Source organism: Triplophysa rosa, linkage group LG4 (assembly GCF_024868665.1).
Source record: "Triplophysa rosa linkage group LG4, Trosa_1v2, whole genome shotgun sequence".
NCBI classification, from domain to species: Eukaryota; Metazoa; Chordata; class Actinopteri; order Cypriniformes; family Nemacheilidae; genus Triplophysa; species Triplophysa rosa.
This window is the reverse complement of record NC_079893.1, coordinates 13,820,949-13,827,779: the sequence shown is the minus strand read 5'-3', so window position 1 is coordinate 13,827,779 and position 6,831 is coordinate 13,820,949.

Sequence of the window (6,831 nt, the reverse complement as noted above, 5' to 3'; positions counted from 1 at the left end):
TATTTATTAATTTAATGATGCATCAGAGTTAACATTACATATGAAACAATGAATGAATAAATACTTAAATGGACAGAAGAGCTGTATTTTGATGTGTGTGCAGTTAATGGCCACAATGTTGTCTATGCAACATCATCCACTTCCGTTTCCTGTTAGTATATCACAGGCTGTGTCCGAAATCGCCCACTACACCTTCATTCACTATTCCCTACATTAGTTCACTAATATAGTCCACTTTAAGGAGCGGGTGAAAACGAGTAAGTAAATTCGGACACTCGGTGCACTGGAAATGCTGCAGGTGCCATCTTCTGCCGAGACGCAGGAATTCATTCAGCGCGAGCATCACGATAGATAGCTATCAGCTAGCCGTGAGTGTACATCGGTTGTACACTCGTTATTATGATGCATCATGGGATTGAATGAGTGCACTCAAAAATGTCTAGTATGAACTCGGACACCACTAAAAATGGATGTCCCCTCAAATAGTGCACTATATTAGGGTATAGGGGGCTATTTCGGACACAGCCCCAGTGTGTGCATATTGTTTTGCTACACACTAAAATGTATATACTTTTCCATAACAAAAACAGTACATACTTTTAGTGCATAGTATAAGTAGGCGAATTGGGATGCAGCACTAATCTCTCGTATTGTTTTTTTTTCAAAATGCATTAATATATAATTTCTCCCTACTAGGCATGGGCCGAATACCGGTTTCAAGGTATACCGAGGTTTGAAAGAGTCAAAACCACAAAAATTTTCTGTGAAACCGTTTCAAAGGTATGAGCTGTGTTTAAAATAAATAATTAAGTCATGTAACGCAATGTTTGACGTTTAAGCCTAATATATAGGCTATGACAAAATTTTTTTTTTGAAAGTGTATCATTTTAAGGCTTTATTTTTACCTGACATATGTTTTATGAATGTTGGTTAAAAATAAAATGTATTTGTGTCCAGTTGAAAAGTTGTTTGTATACGCAGACATTTGAAAATAACACATTTTAGTGTTGTAATAGCAATACCGTGAAACCGTGGCACTTTTGCTAAAACGTAGCAAACCTTTGGTTGCAACCTGAGTCCACCAAAGCCTGATATGTACCCCCCCAATACACACAGGTATTTGGTACCAGCCAGCCTGACCAAGGGCAGCCTGTGGGGCGTCTGGGACCCGGATCATGGTCCCCACCTCCATCAGGGGACAGCGGTTGAAGAAATGGTCCGGGTCCCCGCAGCGCCAACAGGCTGGCCCAGGCCTCCCTGCCGCCCTGGCGGGAAATGGGGCAGGTGCCTGGCGTGGGGAGGGCAAAGCAGCAGGGGAATAGATGGCTCCGGGCGTCCTGATGATTGACCGGCCATTGCTCCCGCCTCCTCGGCCGATCCCGATCCGAGCCCTCCTCGTCCTCGAGGTGGGACTCTCAGCGGTCCCGGCGGTCGAGTCCTGGGAGCAGAAACCGGTCTGGTCTGCGGTGGTAAGGAGAGAGACGCCGCTGCTAAGGGCTCACCGACCCCGAGGCACGCGGCCATATGGTTTAGATGGCCGAGTCCAGCGACGTCGGCCGGTGGCACTGGACCCACCCCGCCGTCTTCCGGGCTAGGCAAGTTGTAAATTTCTCCAGGACCACCCGGTAGATGATCTTCTCGACGTCGCCTCCCTCAGCCATCAGCCATCTGTGGCAGGAGTCCCGGAGCTGTTTAGCCGAGACGTAGGGTCGGCCGGTTTCTGCCAACCCCAGCGACCGAAATCGCTGACGATGCTCCTCGGGGCTCCGGCCGACCCTTTGCAGGATGGCTTGCCTCAGCTTGTCGTAGACCAGGAGGTTCTGGGGAGGCAGTTGTTGGGCCGTTACCTGTGCTTCTCCGGATAGCAGCGGTACCAGGCGCATGGCCCACTGGTCCCTCGGCCACCCGCTCGTCTCTGCTGCCATCTCATACAGATCCAGGAAGGCCTCGGGATCGTCCTGTGGGCCCATCTTAGTTAGCAACAGGTGGGTGGGCGGCGCTGCCATGGTGCGGCCTCCAGTCTGAACCTCCTGATCCACCCAGCTCCGGAACGTCTCGCGGTCCTCTTGCTGCACCTGGAGGATGGCCTGGAATCGCCCCTTCTGGTCACTCCTTAGCTGCAGCAGGGCCTGATGTTGCTCTCGGTCGAGCGATGAAATTACGTCCGCAAATGGCGTTGCCGACGGAGTCTGCATAATGACCGCGGCGTTCCTTCTTCCTTCCTCCCGGGTTTCGGCACCACTGTAATAAGTTTCACTATAACAGGATGGAAGAGGCCAGGGTCGGGTTGACTACTACTGGCTGATTTATTCGTCTACTTTCCGTCTCACACGACGTTGCGCTATCCGCGCTCACACACACAGTCAAAAATAATAATCACAGTCTTTTAACTGAAGAATCTTGCAGTCCTCTCGAAGGCCATCTTGAACGCCAGTAGTAGTCCTTTGTCTCTCTCCTCTTGTGCTCTGCTTCCCCGCTATGGGATTCCTTTTGTGCCAATAAGAATGAACGCAAACTTTTAAAAACCGAACAAAAATATACAATGAGAAAGAAAATAAACACTTTGATAATGAAAACAATAAACTCAATTGCAAGAAAGTGACATGATTTTCAAATAAACTGCTATTTTTCTTAACAATTTTCTAAGTTTCGTTTTTGCAAATAATAGTTTTGAATTCGCTGCTAGATTTTTCATTTTAATTTTTAAATTTTAAGTTTTTTCATTTCATTTTAATTTGTAAAACAAATTAATTTTTCATTTTCATTTTTCATTTCATAGTATCGACTTCCTTGTCAGGGAGCTGTCAATCAAAAACTCACTAGCCAATCAGCGTAAAGCGGTCATAAGTCCTCCCTACACGTGAGATTTGTGCCAGAAAGGCGAACCAAAAGTTGAGAAGCGTAAACGAAAACTCGGAAAGCGCAAATGAAAAATCTAGCAGCGAATTCAAAACTATTATTTGCAAAAACGAAACTTAGAAAATTGTTAAGAAAAATAGCAGTTTATTTGAAAATCATGTCACTTTCTTGCAATTGAGTTTATTGTTTTCATTATCAAAGTGTTTATTTTCTTTCTCATTGTATATTTTTGTTCGGTTTTTAAAAGTTTGCGTTCATTCTTATTGGCACAAAAGGAATCCCATACCCCGCCGGCTTTATGCTTACCCATGGCAATTACTGGAATGGGAGACAGGTGTTTGTTATTTGCGCTCGCCCCATTTACTCACCGCTTGTCTCCCAGCGCTCTCTCCCGCTGCAGACCTCGCTGAACCACAATATATTTTGTGTGCTTATCAATGATCACATACAGAAGAACATAGGCAGAACAAATGTAGGGTCCATTTTGTTGATAAACTCCCTGAACCCTTCATCCTCAACCAGGATGAATGGCTGAAAATCCGTGTCAAGAACGGTGGACAAGAAGGACCCAGGTGCAGATGGCGTAAATGCACAAAAATACTTTAATTAAATAATAAACCCACGAGGTGGGAAAACGACAAGAGAAAACAATACAAACAGAAAACTTCCCACTTGGGGCAAAACAAGAAAGACTAGGTAACAAAAGATATAATCCAAAATGATATAATCCATAACTCGATCAGAAAAAGACAGATACACGATCTATGATGAGGGAATACTGGACGTGGATGAACGAACACAAACACAATGAACCGCACAGAACAAGAGACGGGAGGCACTTAAATAGGGACAAAAACCAAGGGCAATAATGCAGGGCAGGTGGCAGGAATTAACACCAAGGAAAACTAACGGGAAGATACAAGGGGCAGGTGAGGGGAATGAAACACTAATGGGATGCTAAACGGAGAAACAAGGGGGCGGGACCAAGGACGAGAACGGAAGACACGCGGTGCAACGTCAAAACAAAGGACACGTGTCTCCACACATAACATAACAATATAGAACACGTGTTACTGTCACGACCCTGTCCACAGAATCTAGGAAACTACTGACAGGAAGGACAGGATCATGACAGTACTCCCGCCCCAAGGGCCGATCCCCGGTGGCCCGAGGGAGAAAATTCAGCGGGCGAAGACTGACAGACACGAGGATAAGACCCACACACACAACACAGCACAAACTAGGGGGAACACCGAGGAAAGAATAAAGGGGTTGAGATGGGTCAATAGGAATAATATAAATGGGAGGGGGGGGCGGGGGAATGGGCTGGGCAGGGGCTCACTTCCTAGAGCGAGGTGGTGTGGGAGAGGCAGAGCAGGAAGGCTTGGGCATGGCCGGTGAAGACTAAGGAAATGCCGGCTGGGAGAATCCCGGCTGGACTGCCGGCTGGACAGCCATTTTAAGAAAATGTAATATTGTGTATTTTAAATCCTTGTTGCATGGGCCGATGTGTGGGGTATTCAATTCAATTCAATTTTATTTATATAGCGCTTTTCACAATGTGCATTGTTCCAAAGCAGCTTTACAGGAGCAAATAAGAAAAACACAGAAACGTAAAACACAGCACAGTGCATGGTGTTTATAGACCAAGCAAGATCATTATAATAAATAATATCTAATAAATAAATGAATAAATAAATAAATGCAGTCTCCCGGTGAGCAAGCCAACACTGCACTGCTGTAGCGAGGAACCAAAACTCCAATGATGAATAAATGGAGAGAAAAAAAAAACGCGGGAGAAACCAGGCTCATCAGGGAAGGCCAGATCTCCTCTGACGTGTCATAGCTGCACTCAGTGACTCCGACCAAAGCCACCGAGCAACGTCCACGAAGAACAGGGAGAGCCCACGAGCCGCGACCCAGGAAGCCCCACCCGCCGAAACCGTGCAGGTCCAACCCGGTCCCATTCCGCGATCAACAACAGACAACAACCAGGGAAAAATAGTAATGGCATAATTAACTTTATTCCTCTGTTGTCCGACATCGACCACAAAACAAGACCAACCAGACCAGACCCACAGAGTCCCAACAATGAAACGCCCCGAACCACAACCAACAAGCACCCCCACTCCCTACAAACACCCACCCAGCAACCTCCAATCAAAGTCACTGAGTGCAGCTATAACTTCAAACTGCTGTCATGTGATGTAAGTTTAGCATTAAATACCAAGTATTGTAAATTTAGCATTAATGTGACAAGTAGTCCGTCTTTGCTCACGGTTGGGGATGGAATTGTCTGAGCTGGGCCGGTCAGATGGTCGCCTTTTTCTTGGGTGGTGATGGAATTGCCTTGGATGGAGCTGGGATGGTCAATCAGTCCGCAGGCTCTCGCAGGAGGATGGCACGGGATTTTCCGATGTAGCTGGCGTAATCTCTAGTTGGGGATGGGCATATGACGTTCATCTGGGTCTGGCGGAATCTCTCCCTACCTCGGGATGGGCATCCCGAGGCGAGGGCAGAAAGAGAATAATTAGCGTAGCTGCTGTTCATTAGCAATGTATTAGTGAATGCTTGGCTGAAAAGATGTGTCTTTAATCTAGATTTAAATTGGGAGAGTGTGTCTGACCCTCGAATAGTATCGGGGAGGCTATTCCAGAGTTTAGGTGCTACGTATGAGAAAGCTCTACCCCCTTTGGTGGATTTAGTCATTCTAGGTGTTATCAAAAGTCTGGAGTTTTGAGATCTTAGAGAGCGTGATGGGTTGTAGTGTGGTAGAAGCTCTGTTATGTAGGTAGGTGCTAAACCGTTTAAGGCTTTATAAGTAATTAAAAGAACTTTAAAGTCAATACGATACTTAATGGGTAGCCAGTGAAGTGATGATAACATTGGGGTTATGTGATCGTATTTTCTGGACCTGGTTAGAACTCTGGCAGCTGCATTCTGAACTAACTGTAGTTTGTTTATTGATGATGCAGGACAACCACTAAGTAGTGCATTACAGTAGTCAAGCTTCTCTGCGTCAGCCACACATAAAATATTTCGCAATTTGGCAACATTTCTAAGGTGGAAGAAGGCTGTTTTTGTGACATTTGAGATGTGATTTTTAAATGACAGGTTGCTGTCTAATATAACGCCGAGGTCTTTAACTGTATTTGTTGGAGTAACAGTGCAGCCTTCAATTTGCAGGTTATAATCCGAAATATTCTGCTCACGTGTCTTTGGTCCGATAAGTAATATTTCTGTTTTATTAGAATTTAAAAGAAGGAAATTACTAGTCATCCAATGATTTATATCGTCGATGTACTCTGCCAATTTGGATAGTTGGAAGGAATCATCTGGTCTTGATGAGATATATAGCTGAGTATCATCTGCATAACAGTGGAAGCTAATTCCATGTTTTCTAATAATGTTTCCAAGGGGCAGCATGTATATGGAGAATACCACGGGTCCTAAAACCGATCCCTGATGTAATCCGTAATTTACTTGCGTTAGATTTGATGATTCCCCATTTAAATGGACAAATTGATGTCTGTCTGATAAGTACGATCTGAACCATTGTAGTGCCTGTCCCTGAATACCGGTATAATTGTGTAAGCGATCTAGAAGTATTTTATGGTCTACAGTATCGAACGCAGCACTAAGGTCAAGCAGGACTAGGAGTGAGATGTTACCTTTATCTGATGCTATAAGCAGGTCGTTTGTAGTTTTAACAAGCGCAGTTTCAATACTATGATGCGGTCTAAAGCCTGACTGGAATTTTTCGTGTATGTCATTATTTTGTAAGAAAGAGAGTGGACACTACTTTTTCTAGTATTTTAGACAGGTAAGGGAGATTTGAAATCGGTCTATAGTTTCCTAGTTCATTGGGGTCTAAGTTTGGTTTCTTGATAAGAGGCTTAATGACGCCAGTTTAAAGGGTCCTGGGACATGGCCTAGATTAATTGACGAGTTGATAATGTTATAAATGGGCTC